This window comes from Bombus vancouverensis, chromosome 11 (assembly GCF_051014615.1).
Source record: "Bombus vancouverensis nearcticus chromosome 11, iyBomVanc1_principal, whole genome shotgun sequence".
Lineage (NCBI taxonomy): Eukaryota > Metazoa > Arthropoda > Insecta > Hymenoptera > Apidae > Bombus > Bombus vancouverensis.
In genome coordinates this window covers 8626050-8649254 of record NC_134921.1, presented here as the reverse complement: position 1 = coordinate 8649254, position 23205 = coordinate 8626050, and the positions used below count along the sequence as shown (strand labels likewise).

General features: G+C 36.1%; 2 protein-coding genes across 2 annotated transcripts in view; one reads left to right on the top strand and one right to left on the bottom strand.

Moving 5' to 3' along the window:
* The window catches only part of LOC117153182 (neuropeptide CCHamide-1 receptor-like), a 40523-nt gene extending 36251 nt beyond the window's left edge, over nucleotides 1-4272 (bottom strand). Inside the window, exon 1 of the mRNA XM_033326953.2 lies at nucleotides 3244-4272. The gene's annotated coding sequence lies outside the window, so the exon portion shown is untranslated. The remainder of the gene's footprint in view (nucleotides 1-3243) is intronic.
* A 904-nt stretch (nucleotides 4273-5176) lies between these two features.
* LOC117153189 (neuromedin-B receptor) overlaps nucleotides 5177-23205 on the top strand; it is a 38052-nt gene continuing 20023 nt past the window's right edge. The window contains exon 1 of the mRNA XM_033326967.2: nucleotides 5177-5769. The gene's annotated coding sequence lies outside the window, so the exon portion shown is untranslated. The remainder of the gene's footprint in view (nucleotides 5770-23205) is intronic.

Here is a 23205-nt window from a genome sequence, read left to right as displayed (position 1 = left end):
ATTGCTGCTAAATTAGAAAAAAGATATTAGACTTCTGAAAGAATGCCCGTGGAAGCGTCATGCAAAGAAATTTGACATTTTCAGTTGGAATTCGATGAGAGGAAAATGTTACCTTAATAACCTGTTCTTTCGTGAGATTTATTGTTTCGAAATGCATACTTTCGTCGAATTACGACTAGAACGGCACAGACACAGAATTTCTGTTAAAATACCATTCCCGATTCTCTGAGAGGACATCAGTTACCGTATATCAGGAATAACGGTGATTGCGCGCAAAGTGCGATAATGTTGTGATATCGTAATTCCTGGTCAGTTGAACTATCTATTACGAATTAACTAACGGCAATAAAAGAAACAAAATATCAAGAATTTCTCTAAAAAATTGGAAACTACATGAAGATTGCTAAAAACCAAATACCTTGAAAAATTCTGTGAGTGAATTGCATAATGTCTGTCCCATTTCGACTAGAATACTACGAATCGACGTTTGCAATTTAACGGATAGTGGTTGGCATAAGGTAACGGAATCGTTTGGTATTCCAACGACGCTCTGGTCAACTTAAATGCTCTTGATTGCATCGATTGTAGCGTGAAAATGGCATCATCACACCCGATAGGTCGTATCGTGTACATACCATGTCACTTTGATTCCGAAATTCCACGTGGAGCGCTTCAAATTTCGTTAAATACCACTTTTTGCCCCCACTGGGATTCTCTCCTTCGCTGTTCTGTTTGACCGCGGAATTGTTTCCTTCGTAACTATGCGTAACTCTTAACGCGCGGAGCAAATAGTATCATTTTAATTTTTGTAGAGACATTATAATGCAGTTACAAAGTCTCCTTGTATGAATAAACTTACTAGTAACATTATAAGTTATTATTATTATAAATTATTAGTATGTAAAAATTAGTATGTAAAGAAAACACAACAGACAATAGTATAATATAAAATATTCAAAATATAGTACTCGTTATAATGTTCAATGAGCGAAATCTTTAATTAAACTGTAATTAAGCTTGCTGTCTTTAATTATATCGATAATATGAATGTACATAAACATTCGGAGCTCATAATAGAATTAAGGAGCTTCAATTAACATAATTAAAAATACACCGAGATTTTGGTTTCTTTGATACGCTTACCAGCTTCACTTCGTTTCAATTAACTCCTATGTTTCTGGTTTCTCTTTCGTACACGCAACCTCTATGAAACACAACAAGACGTCTCCTCAGAGTGTTAGAGAAAAATAGCATAATACTATTATCAAGACATTTTAATTTCAATAACAAAATAGGTTTCAATCATTGCACGCATCGGGATTGCTTTAATTCCTCTTCAATAATTTCCAACAGATAGGCTACGTACAAACTACTGCCGCGTCGAGTGCGATAAAACCACTGCCGTCATACCGAAAGTTATGGATTTGAACCAGCGGCGAAGTTCTGCTAACTCGACGTCGTGTAAATTAATCGCGGCAAACTTCGAGCGGCTGCACTGAAAAGTTACCATACAGAATTTAAAATAAATGTTGATTCATTTTTCCCTCGTTCCTTGTTAGCTTCCTTTATTCTTTTTTTTTTTTTTTCGTTACTAGAGTACATATACTACCTTACACAAGTATCTGGACGCTTTTGGTCAACTGGAATTAAGAATACGTGAATTTTATAGAAATGTGCGCAATAATAAATTAAAAATTGGAGGCGGCACTAACTATGTTTCTTGTAGAATTAACAAATACTTATACATTTAAATGGTCTCTTTAGATCCTCGATCCTTAACGTTCCATGCAATTGTACTTCCTCAAACATTTATTTCTATTGAGAAAACTTCAAACGTTTCGTTTCATGAGCGTATAGTATAATGAATTGTATAGTGTAAACGAAAGACATCGATAATTAGAAATTTTTCAAATATTTAAAAAATTTAAACAGAAGGGAATATTAAGCTTGGACATACATAACCCAGTTTGCTCTTGAATCTAATTTATATCGCAAATTGGAAAATCTAAAGATACGGAATTACAAAATAGTAACAGATATACAATTAATTATTCCATCAATCATTAATTATTAATAATTTATATTAATTATTCCATATTGATTTCTAAATGTCAATGTAATTGTATCGTAATATTCTATTATACGCAGTTATGGCAATTATAAAGAATAAAATGCTCGCAGGTTCATTTAAGTAATTCTTTGATTAAAATACATTTTGTTAGAAATAACCAAGTGTCTATATACTTTTGAACTGCTGAGTCCATAAAATAACGTATCAAATGTTTTCTTTTTTTATAAACGCTAAAACACGTTCAGATATCTCCTAATGTTAGTGGTATATAGTATATTCGATTATCAGAAGCTTTCTTTGAGATAGACACGAAATCCATTAAGATTTTGCGTCGACGGGTCTTATTCTTCTTCCCTCGGGACATTCATCGACCATTGTATTTTCCTTTCATGCTGTATTTCTGCGTTTCTGTTGGCACGGGGACCAGACTGTACCATGTATACCTTTATAACAATTTCAACGAAACGCCTAACCGGCTTAGGGTATCCCTGTTTGCTTCCTACTTAACCAAACCAGACAGAATGGTATAACGATTGGTAAATAAACGGCGAATCTGGACAACCCACTATCGTTCTGTAGTTGAAGCATGTGGGTTATGAAGATGACAGTGATTGCGGGACGCTCGTTTTATTCGTTCGGATGGAACAGGGTCGATCATAACTTGATGACAGAAGGAAGGGTGGTAAAATTTCGGATGACCTGAAGAAGATGGTATTCCAAAAATACCACAAAATCATCTCTCTCTCTCTTTCTGTTTGCTTGTTTAGTAGAGACGATGTAATTGGAAAGAAAAATAAATGAAACGCAAAAAGGGAAAAATAGATAGCGAACAGGAAATGACGAAACACGAATCCGTGAACATACGTATCACTGTCAATTGATCTAGTTAATCCGACGACGAAAATATCAACGTTTTAAACCGAGACAAAAAGGATAAAATAAATATCTAGCAAACGAATTGAATATATAAAAACCACGAAATTTCTATTTATATTTCGTTTAGAATTGAACTGTTGAATGTTGAATTTAAATACGCTGAAATTCATCAGGACTCTAATGAAACGATTGTAAACGCTATACAAAGGACAAATCAGTGAGGAAAAGGGACCATCGAGCAAATCGAGAATTAATAGGATTAATTGTTACAACGGCGAGTCAATATCTCTGCTTACCTCGAAGCTTGTTGAACGAAGATCTCCTTTCAATGGACCTTGTTCCTGGCTCTGTAATTTTATTAAAAGTCCGTCTTTTTATCGTAATCGATCAAACGGACCGCCAGTAGCAGCTGTATACCGACAGGATCCATTTCTGCGCGGTAGATGATTCGACACTTGCAGAATTATATTCACGCTGGAAAATTGATCGACACTCCCGATAGACCGAAATTACATTGGTATATGCGGCGAAATTTTTACAGCAATTTAGAAGCGAAGCATATTAGAGTAATTCGTATTTAATTCGTAATTAATCACGAGCAAAGGTTACGAAATATCCAACGAGAGCATAAATTAACTAAATGTATAAACTAACGCAATTTCCTATCTCACAATAATACGAATCGTGTACGAACGATCGCAACTAACGAAACTCGAAAATTAAGAAATTAGCGGAATTTTATTTTTTCGTGGAGCACAGTTGTTACTCGTTTCGACGTGGCAAACTTAAAATCCTCGTTACATATTAACGAAGCGTTCACGAACGTCCCAAGATCGCAACTAACGAAATTCGAAGACTAAAAAATTAGCGAAGCTTTATGTTTTTGGCACATTTGCCAATTATTTCTACGCGAGAAACTGAAAACCTTCGTCACGTGTTAACGAATCTACGAACGTTTCGCGACTAACGAAACTCAGAGCCGAAATTTTGTTTCCTTCCTTTTGCGTGAAACACAGTCGTCAATCGTTTTGACAGGAGAAACTTGAAATCCTTGCCACGTGTTATGGAATCTACAAACGTTTCGCCATCCACAACTATCGAAACTCAAATATTTTAAAATTTGCGTATTTCTTTTTTTTTCGTGCAGTACGATTAGCAATTATTTCAGCACAAAATACTTGAAATCTTCGTCACGTGTTCGTACATAATTCACAGTATAACAGTATATAGTTGGCGATCGTAACTATCGAATCTTGTAGACTGAAAAATTAGCGTGCTTTTCTTTCTTCTGAACACGGTTACCAATCGTTTCGACGCGAGGAACTTGAAATTCTACAACTGTATGCGTCACGGTTCGATGTGTATCTGTTGGTTGTTGTCACTTACCATAGGAATTCTAATTGAATTCCAAGTGGATTCGCAAACGCAACAAGGAACGCGGCGCTGCGTAGTCGTAATCTGGTCGATTCTAGAAATTCCTGGCGTGGTTAATCCGCCAGAGCGACCATCGGTGACGATGTTGAAAGAAAAACATAGTGCACAGTGGAGAATGCAAAATAAATAACGCCCCTGTTTGGCTACTGTTGCGTCGTATTGATTTAATCCGGATCGACCAAGTGCAACAGATGCATTCCTACGGGAAATCTTTGCCACTTATGAACGCGAGCTCTCTTCGGCGATTCCAAGCTGGCGCGGAATATTTATCCTCGCACCATTTATGTGTACTCTTAATTCATTATATCATTTACACGAATGTTGCATCCATGATAATGTAATTAAACCGACTGTATAATTAGAAATTTCAGTTATAATTTATCCACAATCCAACGTGATTATCTATCATGAATTTCTAATTAACTCCGATTAAATTGCATCGTTCAATATACAGGCAGATTCATCTGCTTATCGAATTTGTTGATTTGACAAAAATAGAATTGGAATATTGGGTGGTTGGTTTTAGTATATGGTAGAAAAAGGTCGAAGAGAGAAATAGGTTAACATGAACATTCTTCCTAGATCGAATAGGTGTGTTTTCGATTACGATTTGAAAAAAAAACGGGTGGTTCGAGGAGGCGCACCCTTCAGCCAGAGTGTCAGGCGTCGAAAGAGGAGAAAGAGTAGACAAAACGATGCATCGTGTTTTGCGACTGCGTCGAGAGAGCGTGGATCCTCAGCGAATCCAAGTTTCGCTTCAGTTTACGGCGCGCTGTCGATTTCGCCGAATTGATATCTCGTAGTGAACATATCCATCGGTGGATTTTCTCCTTGCAATAATAAATGTTTACGACCTACTCTAAACACCCTATTTGAAAAAGTTACCTGTAGTAATAATAATAGCAATAATAACAAATATTAAACGTACGAAAGCAATCACGATAATAGATAGAAACGTTACAAAAATAATACGTAGATTAACAAGCTTTGACATTTCATATTTTATAATGTTTCCGCCAAGTGATTTCCTTCTAATCTCCACCATTTTATCACAGTGGTAAATGAAGAAACGAATTCGAACTTCTTCGTGGAAATCTGAATTTCTTTACGGCCGGCTAATTTTCGTTATAATTTCTCACATCCTGGTTCCGTAGATTCTTGTTTGAATGTCAAAGAAGAGTATCTCGTCGGCTTGAAGGTCGAAGGAACGTGAAACGACGAAGCACCGAGTTGCGACAACGTCACGAGTGAATGGCGCATAAGTGTGCATTGTATGATTGCCAGACAGTCGCAAAACTAAACGCGTGTGAAACGCGGCGAATTTAAGCGGAGCGGATTTAAGAAGGCCAAAGTTCTACAGTGGTGGAAAGGGGAAGGCAACGTGAAAGGTAAATCATTTACGAAGTCTCTGGCGAATCGAGTTACCGATAAACAGGACACATCGAGTTAAGTCTGTTCGACTTTACTTTACAAGATAACCAAACACGAAAGTGTTCGTAAAATTCTAATATCATTAGAAATAATTGCAGGCACATTTGCAGCTTACAGAGGAGTTACTTTAATAATTTTTAACGGAAAATCGGTCCGAAATAAAAACTGCGAAATAATTCTCGACAATAGCTTTTAGATTTGACGATAATTAATATATAAAATAAAAAGTAGTGCGAAATTTTGAAAATAATTTGATAATCGAAGGATACAAAAGGATTTGACAATTAAATATTTCGTTTATGACGAATTATCAAACTTGTGAAAAATTTAAAGATACAAAAATACAGACAATATTGAAAAATATGTGAAACAACCAAAGTAGAGTATTCTTTCCAATATTTATGATAATTTTCAGATTAAGGTGATTTATAGTGTTCAGAAGATGAAACAAATCTCTGTTTATATTTAATCGTTGTATCCGTATTTTTAAGAAATATGTGTTTGTGGATCAACTTGATCGAGAAATCTGCCAATTGCGAGTTCACAAGAAGTGTGATTTTTCATGAGCCATACGAAAAAGATCTTGCGGTGCGGAGTAAAAGATAGAGTGCAACATATATGTACGTAAATACGTGCAGCAGAAGAAGTGGCGAATAATTGATAGGCAAACATTTCTTGCTCGGCCAGAGTGTTCTAACACGCGGATATATAGCCAGACTTACAAGTGGTTTTCTAATTTTAAACATTAATGCCTTGGGTCCGACAACGTGTGATCACGATGCTGTTAACGTCGCCTTAAATTGACAACGTGGTCATTTGCAACGTGCATCCATTTTCGCGAGTAATTCCTATTGAATTATCATCGAACCACTGTCTTTTCTTTGCGTCGCGCTTTCGAGGCAATATTCTTGTGTAAATTATCCACTAACGAGTTTTCTGAATATGGTATGAGTGTTGTACGAAACATATTAAAACTTGATTAACCCTGTACCAAGAGAAAGATTATGGCGATTATATTGGGAAAATTTGACAGAAATCTGAAAATGTGTATAGGAGTTGCAAGAGATTACGAGCTTCATAAAAGGCAGCGAGGTATTTGAACAGTCGTTTGTTCGTTATATTAGAAACCATCCTTTGTTTCTTCAAACAGAAAATTCATATGCACGAAACTACCCCTCAAAACGATTGTGAGTAGGTTTGATATTCATTTAAAATTTTGCCAATATTACAGTCTCATTACAATGCTAATAAAGTTTCGAAATGTTTTATACGACACACGTACAAGCGGTTTGATAATTGTTCAAACACTTTCATGAACCACCGTATTTTACCCGACACTACGTATAGTTTGCATAGAAATACAACGAATAATTTATGGAGTAATATTGCAATGTACGCGAATAATTTGATAGAAATTATATTCTGACTAGGTCCGATATTTCATTGCATTTAAAATACGGTCGAAAAATTCGTGTAAATGCGAACCGTCGAGTTGGTGGTCATATAAATTGTATTTCACGAATTGTAGTTCGTGCATGAAGGGCGAAATTAAACGCAGCTGCTTACGCGTGACAAAATTAATACGGGTGGAAGGGAAGGGAATTTTGGTTAAAACTAGGGAAAAAATTCGACTAGAATAAGCTCGAATAAAGGCTTTGATTTATCAACCGATGATCATCGAAGCGAAGAAGCGTTTGCAGCAAAAATGGAAAAACGAATATGTATAGAGAAACTAGCGCATGTACGGAAAGTAGAGCGAGGGAAGAAGTTTCTAGTTATCTTGTTCGATAAGAGCTTCGTGGTGAATCGGCGTGGCTTGCCGTAAGGAATTTACAATTTATTAGATGAACATGCAGAAATCTGTATGATAAGAAAACTCTGCTAATTTTAATTCGCCTGGCGTAAGAAAACTACGGGAATAAAAAAACATTTTCTACTTCTTCGCAACTAATTTTTCAATTTATCTGAATCGGTAGCCACTCGCTTATTCATGAAAGGAATTTCATAGCGCGAATTTTATTCACTTTGAATGGAGATTGACAAACATTCCACTAATTGTTCTAAAATTAAATTCGTGACAAAGTTCTCTATTTATATTTAAGTTTATCGAGAGAGCTAGTTGTTCCATCTAAAGAACTGTGTTAATATTAAATACCAGAGTGGTTTCCAGAGGTAGGAGAAAATCAAAGGTAAAGGGAAATCAAGCAGGGAGATTGTATCAAGAAGTAATGTATTCCGTGACCGTCAGTTGGGCGTACAGTGGTTGCTTCTCGTGTCAACTAAGTTTGACATAGTACCTCAAGTTTCTTGGAAATGGTGTTGCTAACACTTATCGTTTCTCATTTGCATCAAACTAGGTAAAGGTGGGTCTTGGTAAACGTATTGACAAATTTGCTTAATAAATTTATTTTAGATTAGCGAAATAAAAAGTGGTGAATTTATTACTGTCTCTCTCTCTCTTTCTCTCTTTAATTTTGAATTCAGAAATGTTTAATAAATACCTACATTCGATGGATTTGTTTGCTTTGAATCTCTTACGGAGATTGCCAAAAGAACAGCTAAATTTAATGGGAAACTGATAATGCCACATCAAACACGACTATTTATTCATATAGCCCACGTCATACTAATTATTCGAGAAATTCTATTGTAATAATTGTCTCCTCTAAATTGTTTTTCATAATGTTACTTCAGCAACGTGCGCATGTTACTTCGACAATCTGGGCTTTTACGACATTTCCAAATTTTTCTATCAACGATAGCAGCTGTGGTTAACAGCTGGACGTTTTATTGCAAAGATTTCCCGCTGAGATTGCGTCGTGCAAGGTCCTTTAATACGCACAAGAAATACGAAAAGCGGCAGTAAATCGAGAATCACGGGAATCCATAAAAAAGATTTGCAGAAACCTTACGATACCCTTGACGTTTCCAAATTTCCTAAGTTTACCGCTATCTTCACGATTAAAGAACGTATGTAGCTCCTTCTATTTATTGTACGAAGGGTAAGTTTGCTTCTCCCTTCTGTGTAGAAGAAACTCGAAAAAAAGAGAGTACCAGTCCCTCTTTGGACTTTGTCCCTTTAAATAAGATGCAAATAAACCCGAAATAAATTATTCCAGAGCTCTCTTAGACAATTGGACTAATCTTATTACTAAAATTTTGTAAGTCACGCGAGACACAAATTGTTGATATTAAATTCTCATGACGAATAGTAAGGAACTTGTTAAAAAAAAGGGGGGGAGTCTCTTGTAGCTCTGGAATATTTAATTCTGTTTTCTTGTTTATCTTTAACAAATGTACGTGATTTATTCAGGATTTTAAAATGATTGGTAAATACTTTCTTACTATTCCTGGTATTCGGTTTCGAGCTGTTCGTTGGACGTTGAACGAAATCACTCGAAGTCACGAAAGTCACTCGATTATCGAGTATCCTCGGCATCTAGCGAAAAAAGTAGAACACTGAATACGCCATAGACCTTGCCAAATAAACAGGGGCTTACGAAAGTATTATATCTGAATACGTCTCATAGAAAAAATTTTATAAACATGTTACGTGTATTATAAAATTTCTGGGACGTGACTAATTTTAAAAAACATTTTCAAGATAATGAAATTAAATATGATTCGGTTAAGGATTTAGGTCTCGCAAATTATTTTATCTGTTAAATTGCACATCTTATTTAGCAGATTTAATTTTGCAAAGTTACATTCCTCTTGTGCCTTTTCTTATCGTTATATCCACGTTCCAATTGATTATTCGATGCGGAGATAAGCCTAGTGTCATGATTAATTAAAAGAATCATATTAAATCCATTCAGACATTGTATCATGTCCATGTTATCATAATCATCGTATCCTACTATATTTCTGCGATATCAGTCGAAATATTATCTTCCACTTTATCCTATATATTATCTTCATTTAACGTCTGCCCAAGTATAAATATACGATGATTCATGAATATTATAGCGAAGCACGGCTTCCCTGATGACGATAATCAATAAATATCAGCACACGTTCTTTGAAACAGAATAACTTTATTAAAATTCAGCCATGCGACTTGACCTTTTTTGAAAAGTTAGAAAGATTAGATTACTGGATGACGTGTAAAGATAATTTGAAGAAATAGCAATATGATTGGAATTGTGAAATAGGAAGTAAAGGTCACTTTCCACATCTTTTTTATCTGGGCTAGTAATAAAATTTAAACAACACATTATGTCAATTAGATTAGACTACGGATTTTTATGTAAATTCATATTTTTGAGAATGCAATTAAGAGAGAAGAACCTCGGTAGAAAATTGTTTGACCTAACAAGTATTAGAGAAATCATAGTACTTTGAATATTTTAAGTATTTTTGATATTACCATATATATGTGTATATATTTTGTGCAATTTTGCACTTTTAAATTTCCTCTAAATGCGTGAAAAGCCGTAGTCCAGTTACAGATATGCTGAACATTTTATCGAAATCTGTTGATCAATGAAATCAAGTAACAGACATCGAAAGATACGAGTCTGTAGATTTTAGGCCGAAATTCGCGAAAACTGTGATTTTCACCATTTTTAACCGTTTGTAGCTCATACTAACGTCAGCCGGTTCCGATGAAATTCACAGCATGTATGTAACTGGCATAAATCTTCAAAATGTATTCTTGAAATTTTCATACCAAGTACCAATAAAAAAATTGTAAAAGGCGATCTTTGCTATTTTCTTCGCGATTCCGACCAATTACAATTTCTTCGAAATCTTTTTACGCTTGATCAATAAATTTAATCCTTCCAACTTGTCAAAAAAGAACAAAACTAATCAGCCACGTCACGTTGCAGTGCTAATGAAATGAAATTTCGAAATGTTTCGTGTAGCACGTACAATATGGACATACAAGTTTCCTATTGAAAATGTCAAAATACTATCGCGAGCCATTCTATGAAAACTTTATATCACGTACGCTGTACCGATTATCGTGGTCAATTTAATTAATACGAAGCAAAGGATCGTGAGATCATCTTGAATCAAAAGCCACACGGAAATTGGCAAGCGTAGACGGAAATTCGGGACGATAAATCGAGACGAGAGTAAGGAAATTGAAGTAGAGCTGAAGCAAATACTAGTTGTGTGGAATAGAAAGGATTCCAAAATGGTAGATAATGATACGAGGAAAGTCGAGTTACTCAATTATCCCGATTAGTCGACTGTAATGTCTTCGAGGATGTCGCTAGTTAATTATCGAAGTCCACGAAAGCTAACTCGACAAGGATAAACAAATGTTTCATATGGTCGACTGGAGATAATTAATTCTCCTTAATCATGTTCGTCGAACCAGCAGAAACTGGTGGGTTGTGTCTAGCGGAAGGCGACTTGGATCTCTTCGTCGCGCCGCAGGAAAATCTGTGATCTTCTCTCCGCGTTTTTCTTTTTGTCCCTTTTACGTTCGATGGCGGATCAGTATTTCCCAAGTGGCGGATTACAGGCCAGGCGCAGCAGGAACTGCTAGACGAAGGTACGAGCTGCTTGGAAGCTGCATTAGCTTGGTAGCTTGTGGAATAATCCGCTTGAAAAGGACCTATTCCGCGTGGAAGCTCCGGACGCACAAAACGCCGAGGAAACGACAACCCCCTTATGAATTATTCCATCCCTTTTCTTGTATTTGAGAATTAAAGCACCAGTCTGTAGCCTGGTAGCTCTTGACCATAATGTCGAGTTCTATCAAATGTTCCATATTCTTCGACCGACTACAATTTCGGACAGAAATAAATGAACAGATGGTGGAAATAGGTATCGCTGAAACATCGTTAAATTAGGCCGCAATGGTTAGCAGGAGTTTTTGAAATTGTTGAGATTCTAGTGCCGAAGCACTTTTCGATTGACGCTTATTTTACATAATTTCATCAATTTTGTCTACTTTTTGTTTTGTGGGATTAATCGATTTAATAAATAAGCGACTAGAAAACGCGGCTTGTTTACACAAGACTGTAAACGTGTAATTATAATAATCAGGTAAATAATTTGTTGTACTGCAAGGATATATAATAAATAAAACTTAACACATTGTTGACCGGCAATTTTACTGAGAATTTATCTCATGTCACCGACTATTATTTCATAATTGGATGTGAAAGTAAAACGATATAAATAAACTTTAATAAATTTTATATATTTTTATTTTTATTTCAACTTTTAATATTTCTTTTTCGTATGATAAACAGCGTAACGATCACCTACGTGTAATGGTGCACAACAGCTTTTGCGGTCGGCAACGTTTGGCCATGAAAACACGAGTTAACTCGTGACCGGTCAAAGATGCGTTAAGTATGTAACAATAACTGTAATTCGATTAAACTTCATTAATATTTACTTTCATTTGTTCGCTCGTCTCCGCCACCGAGTGTACGTGTCTGACTTGAACGTATCCCATCCACTTCTGTTTCGACGAAAGCAGAGCTTCATATCGCAACAAACTGTTATATGAAACGAATTGAAAGTCTGATTTCGTTTGAAGGCAAAGGAACATTCTATCTGCTTCGTATGTATCGAGTTAACTTTAATGATCTAAAGCCAGAGTTTCCAGGAGGAATCTCGTATCGTATGCAAATGTGACCACAGTTGTTACAAACGTGAACTAACAAGCGCGTTGTAACGTTAAACTGATTGCATAATGCAGGCGGCTGATATCCGATGTGAACATTAAGCAATAGTCGGTGGTATAATTTTCGAATAAACAATGTGAAAAATTTAGACAAATTGGTTTTATGCTTCTGGCCAATGAAATTGCTCTGGCTGACTGAAATTTCGCGTCGAAATTGCCGCATGGAAATGTTCATGTCTCTTCGAATGGTGGTCAGGTGTCTGATATTTAGAGAGGTATACGGAAGGAAAATAGCGTGAGATCTCGAGTATCGATCGAACGTGGAATTCATGACGACGACGTGAAAAGTCTTTGGAGAAGAATAAGAAACACATTGGCCATGATGGTACCAGAAAGATGGAAGTAGAAGTCTGGTGAAGAATCGGTCACGTCTAGAAGAAGTGGCGCACGTGAATTGACCACGCAAAGTGACCGTTAAAGGTGAGAAACTGTGTCCCGATCCTCGAAACGAGCAACCAGACGCGAAGGCTAATTACCGTGGCACGAAGCGAATGAGATTAATATTGGGTCAGCACTGAGGATAACTATGAAGTTTCAAAGAAAGCAATTTCGCGAATTTATCTCGGCGAAAACAACTTGTCGCGAATCTAGATTAAAATTACAATTACAAGAGGGCGAGAAAGACGGACGTTTAATCGAATTTAAATAGCGTAAGAAAATTAGACAAGTTAAGAAATTAATAATATGCCCTGAAACACCCGTAAAATCTAAATTGAATATTGAAATTAAATAAGAACAAATTTAATAGTAAAATTAATAAGATTTTTATCATAACATTTTATCTCTACATATTTTTACATACGTTTCAAAGGAAATAATAATTCTTACGAATCCGATTATCTTAAGCGATTTGCATTTAATCAAAAACTAATATCCTATAACAATACCTATTGTCTCTTTATAGAATCAACAAATAATATATTTTAGTTATTCGTTTGAAAGTTGACATTATATTAAAATTTAAAATGCGATTCATCGATATATCTACTGGTTGAATTAACCACGATACAAAAGAACCTTTCTTATCTGATCCGTATTTCAGAGACCACGTAGATTGTAGATAGTCCGGGAATGAATAACTTTTCCAGACAGTTTCGTTATAGATTTTATTGAAAAATTGTACCGTAACTTGTTTCATTCTTGCAAACGCCAATATATATGGTTGCATATCTATTAATTATTTAAGACGAATTTTATCAGGTCGAAATAACAATTTTTACTTGTAATAAACAAACACAATTTCTCTCTACAATTCTGTAACAATATTATATCAGCAATAAGCATGCATTAGGTCGTCCGAAAAGTTTCTTTCGTTTTAGAAGGAAATAATGGATGCACAACATTTTCTGTTTTATATTATTTTATCGAATTACGTGTGATCCATTTTGTTCTATCAAAATAAAGATCTCAACGTTCGACAGATTAGGTTTCATGTTTGTATAAAGATGCATCGTTGTAAAAGACGTGTCTATAAAAGAAAGACACTTTTCAGACAATCTAATATTACGATACTTTTGAGCATGTACAAGATTACTTCCATAAAAAGGCACCGATTCTTCGATCTAACGCTATTCCATTAAAACCGCGCGCTTCTTCTCGAGAAGCACACACTTGTGGAGATGAAATTTCGAACGAAATTTATTTCAGTGACCTAGCAAAGAATGCAAGTTCATTTCCTAACACAAAATGTTCCGCGATAAACCTCCAATCGCTATCTCTTCGTTCACGAAACTTGCGAAATTTCCATTTCACATGACGAACATCATCCCCGGGGAATATCGGCGATAGAACCATCGATACGAGCAGATTTACACCGTAGAAAATACCGTGATAAACGCTAGGAGCTGGGAAAAGTATTTTTTCATTGTTATTTTGACGGTTTTAGCTACAGTTTGCTATTTATCGGCTTTCAATTCCGGGGAGGGGGGAGAGGTCTGTTCACGAGGGTGGAATGGCACAGCTTCCGGCGAAACGAAATAAGGAAACTGGGTAAATCGAGTTCCTTAGAGGATTCCCACAGACTCACGCGTATCTGCATCAAATTACTTTAATCGACAGGCTTTGCGGTTGAATGAAAGGGGATAAGTTCTTTCGAACTTTACAAGCAAGCAACGGTATCTGTGTAATTTTGAAACGAAGAAAAAGGATACGGAAGAAGCTTTACACTGGAGCAAACTCGTCACTGGGCTTCTTTAATTAGTTAATACCACGAGGACGTTTTCGAGATGAAACGGAATATTAGCATATCTTGCGAAGGCGGAAAAAAATTCATTAAAAGTTACGTACTTTAACCTGTTAATTATCCTCTAAGATGATGCATCATTTTATGGCGTCTGAAAAGATCGGTAGAATTTTATAATATTTTTTTCACGCAGGTAATTACAAAACGAAAAGTTCAGGTCTTTTTCGAGAACATTAAGTAGCTTCGCGATGTTCAAGAACAAATAAAGTTTACGACTATTTTTTTTTTAAATAACAAATGCTTTTTTAATAATTGCAAAATGTAATGTCTAAATTCGAACTACATCGAGGCGTCTACTTTCTGAGGAATTTTATAGAGGAAGCAATCATAGGACGTCTGTTTGTTTTACACAATTGAAAACGAAATGAATTGTAATGGAACAACCGATAATTAGAGAAAAGAAACGGGCGATTTTCAGTTTACAAAGAGGTTCAAAGCATTTAATTCGATCCGGTATTAAAGGCTGCGAAATCGTCGATAGAAGGTAACTCGCTTGGATTAAATGCAACGTTTACTGTACAGTACCTTCGCAAATGAAAACGATCAGTTTTAATTAAATACGATTCATTACGATCGGAATGCCAGAAAGGAAGGAATCAGAGTCATTTCATAATTGTGTGCCGGGTAGCGAATAAAGATTTTCTAGTTCACCTTTGTCCTCCTTGTCGGAAAAATGCTCCCGAGTATCGACGAAGAAATGTATTTAATGGAAATATTAAACATTATTAAATCTGAAGGAAAGATTCAAAAGAAACATGCGATTAATTTAACGTCGATTAGATTCCTTCCTCGCTCACTTACTCTTTCTTTCTCTCCCTCTCTTTCTCTCTCTTCTTTTCTCTACCAGACTGTTATTTTTCCTCCAAGTGCAATGTTTTCTTTCTCTACGGTGCGTCAAGCTACAATTATAGCGAATGATATGCCCGAGCATATGTGTTCTTTCTCTGATAGTGTACACATCCTCCACCTTTCTACATCGAGTAAATAAAACTGGAGTTCAACACACGAGTTCAATAAACTTGAAAGATAGCGGATTTTATTGCAACGTTTGATAGGAATCTGAAATATCTGACCGCGTTTGTACACACGCGGCATACTGATTAATGATGTTAATTCGAACTAATCAACATATTCCCTCGTCGCGGAAAACAATTAGCGCAAACATACGTGCAATATTAAAATTTATTATTGTATGCAACTCTAATGAGCAAATCAATACTTTTTATTGATTGCCCTGACTTTTGACCAACTTCTAAAGACCCGCCTTTCCTTTTGACATATTTTCGTGGAGTAATTAATCGTGAGACGAAGACCTCTGATCCTGCTCTCGATCGATAACCTTCCTACTAAGCAGAAGAATCAGGGTTCTTCTCCGTGATATTTCATTCCCTCTGCTCTCTCCCTCGCGCGTCAGCTGCTTTCGTCGGTTTCTACCGGAACCGTATAATTTTTCTGTGGACCAGTCGCGCCATCCAAAAGAACGAGCATCACGTAGCAGAGGCTCATCGAGAAATTCTCTTCGTAGATAGGGGAGAAGATCTTTCATCGTTTGTGTGATGAACGATCCACAGTCTATATCCACTAATATCAAAATCATGGCGTGTAGCTAGTGGATAAAGATTATAGGGATAAAGATTGTGAAGAAACGGCTAAGATTTTAATTTCTTCGTGATACGTGTCTCGCATCAAACGTATACTGGCTCACGAAAGTATTAATCGAACATTCGTGGAGAGTTATTTCGAATATACTACAGTGGCTCGTAGAATATACTTTGATAAATATATTATGCGTGTTATACGAAACTTGTTGAAATGTAATGAGATGTAATGAAACACTATTATCATGATTCGATAACTAATCGCATACTTCGAGCATGGTTATGAAGCGTATGCTTGCAATAAATATTTTCCAACTTCTACGTACATTTACAAATTCTTTTAAGACTTCATCGATACGATCGCTGTAAATGTGTTTCATTGTGGTTTCAACGAAATCTCAAAATGTGTAGATTGTTTCCTCTTGTTGATAAAGATAATGAAAAACAATTGTCGGTACGAAACATGCGTTTCTGGTGGTATCGCACGTGTAAAATGCAAATCGATTCTATGTAGAGACATATAAAGCACTATGCTAATTACGCTAAATCCTACACACGGTGCATAGGATAGATCAGCAGCTGTGTCAAAGCGATATTGCTAAGAGATATTTGCTATATGATCGATAATTAGCTCGTTAATGAGAAAATCGAATACGGCGGTTAACTGGTAGCTTTTCGTATCAATAATTGCTTTTTCCAGAAGATTTAATTAGTAACATAGAATAATACGACGAAAGCACTAAAACGGCGCTAAATGGGCGAAAAGTCAACTCTAGTAACAAGAACGTGACAGGAAAATTCAATGACCGGTCGATCAAAATCGAGTTTGTCGTCTGAAACGCGTTCCCTTTTTGGTATTTACCTTTATCCTTATCGGCGAGGATAAATGAAATTTCTTTTTTATCGCATCTTAAATACATTAGCGATGCATTCTTTTTAATTACCACGAGCTTGTTTCCGAATCCAGTTACTCGAATGACAATCAATAGATTAAAGCTCTTTGCCGGTCGCCGACAACATTATAACGCAATTCCCTCGATAAAGTAGCTGTCATTCAGCCGCTTGTACCTTGTAGACGATGAATCGACAGAATTTAACGCCTTTGCCGAGACAGTAATGTAATTCGTTAGTTTAGTAACTCTATTCTTTCGCGGACGTGAAATTATTTACCTGAAATATGAAATTGCTAATTGGGAAAAAGATAGATGTAGAAGGAAGGTTCTGTATTTACAAATTAAAGGACCCCTAAGATAAACACAAGAAAAAGAGAGAGACGGACAGACACACAGAGAGATAAGTAAGAGAAATCTAACCCAAACCTAACTCTTATAAATGTTTCTTCTCCAGCCATATTTAATTATTGTTTGAAACACTCCAATTTTGTAAAATGAAATACTCGTTGTAATAAATAATTCTTATCCTGCGGCATCTTTAATTTCTGTTTGATACATTTGAACGTATTTAAACAAAATATTCATTACGGTACATGACTCTTATACTTCAGTATCTTCAATTTGTGTTCGATACATTTCAATTTTCTTATTTACACAATATTCATTATAATACATAATCCCGATAAGTGTCTCTGCGATTATATTGCAGAAAAAGTATATTTAATAAGATCGTGAAGTTGTAGATCTTATGATAACCGTGTTTACAGCACCGTTAATTTCTATTCAACAACAAATGAAGATATAGGTCGTTCATGATATCATGTTCGTAAAATTTTGCATAGATATTCATAGTTCGTTATTACAACAGATTCCTTCTTTTCGTCTACATATTTTTCCCTCGTTTTCCTGCTTCCATCGGTAAACAGACGAATGTTCAACGATGTTATGAAGAAGTATGAGATGCTCGGGGAAACACGAAATATAAAACACACGCGCGTTATTTTGAAATGAATATCACGAACGTGTTAGTGCGCGTAGGTGCTTCCGGTAGTTGATACCAGCTGGATTTATTACCAGAAAATGACGTTGGAAATCTCAGCGTTCCAGTGATTAGAAAGAATAGTCTCAACGAGACTTTTTCTGTCGAAGAATAAACCTCTGCCAATGGTTAGTTTTTCCCCCTCCTTTAACTATATACAGCCATCAACGAGAGAATCTCGGAGTAATTCGAGTTAAGGGATGAACTGAAATTAAAAGTTTTCAGTGGGATTGCAAATTTTATTAAATCGAAAGCAAGGTTAAAAGTTTCCAATATATCAGGGCTATCATACCGCGAATGGTAGTATAATAATTGTATACCTTTTTTTATTGCTGATTTTTAGCATCGTCAGGCTATTTTTTATTCATTGAACTACTCTCTTTGGTGTTCCTGTTTCTTTATCAGTAAAACTACAGTTTAGTGTTCTCTCGTCCAGTCTTTTCTTCTACCTTTTTTTTTGTATTTTCTTCGGTGATATTCTTGATCTGTACTTATTCTTCGAACTTCGTGTCAGTTTTGTTTTTTATTACTGGAATTTCTCTTAATGTCCTTAACATTTTTTTTTAGTCCTAGCATATTCCTTTTTCGACATTCTTCGTTTAGATTGTGTAACTATGTGTTAGCGTCAATTTCCTTTCTCCGGAGTTTCTCCCCTTTGCTTGATAGGATCTGCATCTCTGATAGCGAAAATCGTTCTGCGTTCCAAATAAGGTCCCGATAGCCTGTTTATTTTACTAACCTGGGATAGACACTGTCTGTGAAAGTAGGTGAAACTACTAAGAATCCCCCGGAAAGTTTCACAGTGATCAAGTGGTCGACAATTTTGGTGAAAGTAACCACTAAATAACCACGAAATGGACGTCGTCCACAGAAGATGATTTGTCAAGGAAATAGTTGCAAGTTTACACGGCAGCGTCTGCAGAGAGATTGCTCGCGAGACGACAGATTATTCTCCGCTATCGATGTAGGTAGAGGACACTGTCCAAGAAAACAGTTGGAGCTGGAAGTGCACCCTCGAGGCATTGAGCCATGGAACGATTTTAGTGAAGGTGACCGGTAACTGAAGTTGCTGATCAATGGAGTGAACATTGCCCAGGGCAGAGATTCGAGTAAGGGTTAGTTATTACAAGTTACTTGAGAGAATAGCTTCGGACATTTTAACTGATTTACAGAGAAAAATCTGACAGACTCGAAATTTGCATTTGATCCCAATAACAAAACTTGGATGAAACTTGAAGAACAGTCACATTTATAATTGCACATCTTTTTTAGTCGCGATAACTCGAGTTCAAGGGGTGAAACCACCCCCCAGAATACGACACGAGAGGAGAACATTTCATTAACAAAACTTGAATGCTATTTAACATGTTGGAAGTCAACATACAATTTTCCAAAGTGTACAAACAATCACGATCACAAATTTTATTCAGAAATGGATTCGATGGTCCATTCCAAAAGTAAAATAATAATTTTTTATTAGAAAGAATAATGGAACAGTCCGTCCATCGTTCGACCCGCTTGTGTACATTTAATAAGCAGAGTTTTCCATAAAAATGTGGCAATCGAGGGATGCGCGATCATAGCCAAATAGATTTGAAATTGATATGGAAACGGAAGGTTTCCCTTGCAAATCATGTTAGCTCAATACGTTTATCAGCTGACTGACAAATTCTGTGATCACTATCCGTAGAAATTTTCGCTCGTTCCAATAATCGTCGAAGATATAATTCTGGTTTGATTCCAATCTCGCGAATATTGCAATTTGGGAAGCTAATGAAAGTGGAAAGCCTATAAAACCGTGTCGCGATATCGACGCGACAGGTGCTTGCCAATTTTAATGGTGTATTTGCTCGGTTTGGTTCTATATGTTCTCTAAATTTCGCTATGACATCGTGCAGAAATCAATTCCTAACGATCACCCTTTATATTCACGCGGAAATTTTAATCGTATCCAAATGTTTCTTGCACTTTGGAACTAAATTAAAATTACCCACGAACCTTTAAGAACTTTTTCGACTTCTTCGGCAGTTCGCAACTTTCACGAATTACTTTCGTAGGACGCTGAACTTCAACATCAGCACGGTACTTGTTCCTTCCCGTTCGGTTCATTTGCACACGAACTAATGAACGGAGATTTCGATTTGAAAGTTCAAATTCTGTACCTAATTGAAAAAGTTACATTCTGGAGATTGTCACAAAGTGGATAAAGTTTCTCGTTAACTTCGTACCTCAAGATATCCGTCGTGATGAGTTTTCGCGTTGCCAGAAGGAAGAATGCGAAGTGAAACACTTCTGTAGCTAAAGAGTTACAGAAATGGTTGCAATATATTTGTCAAACCCTGATTCTTCTCCCTAGATATAATCAAACCACAAAATCATAGAAAAATTATTGAATTCACGCCATTTATTTTTTTTAATTTTTTACTGGGGAAAGTACTTTGCTATCAAAGATGGCTATAACGTGTCTGAAAGATATAAGCAAATTGCAGGTCGATTATCGCGAAGATGTAATCAGCTATTTATCTCGTTGATTGCATAACACAATTCTTAAAACATTTTACTGTAACAAGAGACGGAGACAATAGAATAATCAAACGTACAAATGAAATAAACTAATTTGATAGTATTTTTATGTTACTTGTATCGAACTATGTGTAATATAATAATTTTATTCATAAACTCACATTTAGAAGAAATATGTTTTAGTCTAACTTTGCTGACAATGCCTCGCATATATTTGCTATGTTAAGAAAAAAGTTATATTATCAAGTGACGACACCACTATGCATTTAGGGATTAATAATTTATACCCAAAAGATTACCTCGTGTACTAAGTGGTTTCGCATGTTCTTCTACTTCCAGGAAGCGGTATTTACATCTTGAAAAACCCTTTAGCCACACGAACTCTGCCTTAGAGTCCCGCTTTGTGAAGCGTCGCGCGAACATTCCATAAATTACACACCAAAGAAAACAGCCTGCCTTAAAAAATTACGAAACCAGCGCCATTACGTTTCTATAGTGTATCGTGCATTTCCTCGCCTCAAATAGCTTGAACGCATCGTAGTATTTTATCTACGAGCGTATTACGAACGTATTACGAACGTGTATTGAGAATATCTCTTTCATATCAGAAAATTTTCAGCTTTTACACACTAAGGAAACGATCCACCGATGCAATTTCTGTGACACAGAGACGATCGTTAGGGAGAAGTTAACCCCATCCCATAGCTCGTAAAAGAATATAACAGAGAATATGGTCGATAAATATACGTAAAGTGAATTTCGGGTCGGATCTTCTCTGTAATGGTTAACTCTTAACAGTCGTCCATTTTCTTCGACGAGGCGATGTATCGTTCATCATCTTCTTCGTTAGGACGACGTCTCGCGACACTATGCATGGTTCTACAAATCATTATAATTCGACACAACATTTGCGAACTCGCATGAATATTCCATTCAAAACGGTTTAAAGTTTAAGGGAAGCTGAGACATTGATTAAAGTTACACAAGCTGTGGAATATCACCGCATCGCAAACGTGGAAATAGTATGTTCATCTATCGATACTTAATGCTACTTCATCCGTAAACACGACATCGACAATACATCAGGAACTTTCTTCTAAAAGGGCACGCTTCAAACTCAAGTTCCGACTAGTAAATAATTAATGGAACCTAAACCATAGCTTGTACTCTCCGAATACCAATTTCTGGTTATCCCGAAATTAATGGGCCACCATTCGGTTTCCATTGCAATATCATCTGCAGTACAGAACGCTATGAATGTCTTGGAGCTTCTATACAGGTATTGGTTTCTACATACATGTCGGGTTCACATTATGATTAGGGTTAGGGGCGTGAAACGAATCCTCATTTGGACTACACATTGTTGCTATGCAATGGAGAAGACATTGACTAGTGGAAATACGACTATCACAGAATTTGACAAGTAACCGCGGTAATCAGACACTCGAGAAGCTAATGACAATGATCCTGGGTCCAACAACGAATCCGCGATCAACGGGGTAACAGAATGAGCTTTCTTCCAAAGCCCAAGTCGTAATCGACTTGCTTGGCTACGGTGCAAGTATTACTAAACTAACTCTTTGTTAAAACGTGGAATATCCACCGAGCGTAAAGACGATAAGTCACTCTCTAATGAGACCGATGATGCTATGATAGGGTGTGTCTAAGGACACGAGATCATCGGACTCGTCGAGAGATGTCTTCGTTCGGAAAGTGAGGGAAATTGATGTTGCTGTTAATTGGTCAATTTCCATGTTGGTGGTTAGAGAGGGATGCTAGCCGCCCTTGAGGCAAAGTTTCTAGCGGGAAGCGTAGTTCGTGAGAAAAATAGATTTCTCATACGCTGGTGCGTAAAAACAATCTTGAAAATATTTCACTTATGATTTCTTTTAATATAGTTATTACCATTACACGTACACGTACATATTGTACGTACGAATTGTACATATTTTTTCGTTAGAAATGTTTTCCCTTCGTATTAAATATAAAAATATTTATTCCAACGCATTATCCATTGTCTCGTTAAAATGAATAAAAACAGGAACGTAACAATTGTATCAGCAGGAATCGACGTCATTATTTAACTCATAGAATATACTTGATATTAATCGATATGTTTTAATACCGTTGTTATCTCTCGGATTTAACTCGTTCTAAGAAATAACATCAGGTTTTTGTCCATTAGTTTCTATAAGGTTTTCATCTGGAAAATGTTCTAATGTTTGTACACAGAGAATCTCTAAAATAAGCACATCTCTCATATTCGAACTAATTTTGTACTATTCTAAAACAGAATTACAGTGGAGTATGTTAGTACGAATATAATTGGTTTTAGAACCTGATTCAGGTATTCGTTCCAGATCGGCTAGAAAACAAATTCACCATTCAATACACATAAGACTGAAATACTATCGAGTTAGTTTATTAATTTTTCTGTATCGTATAT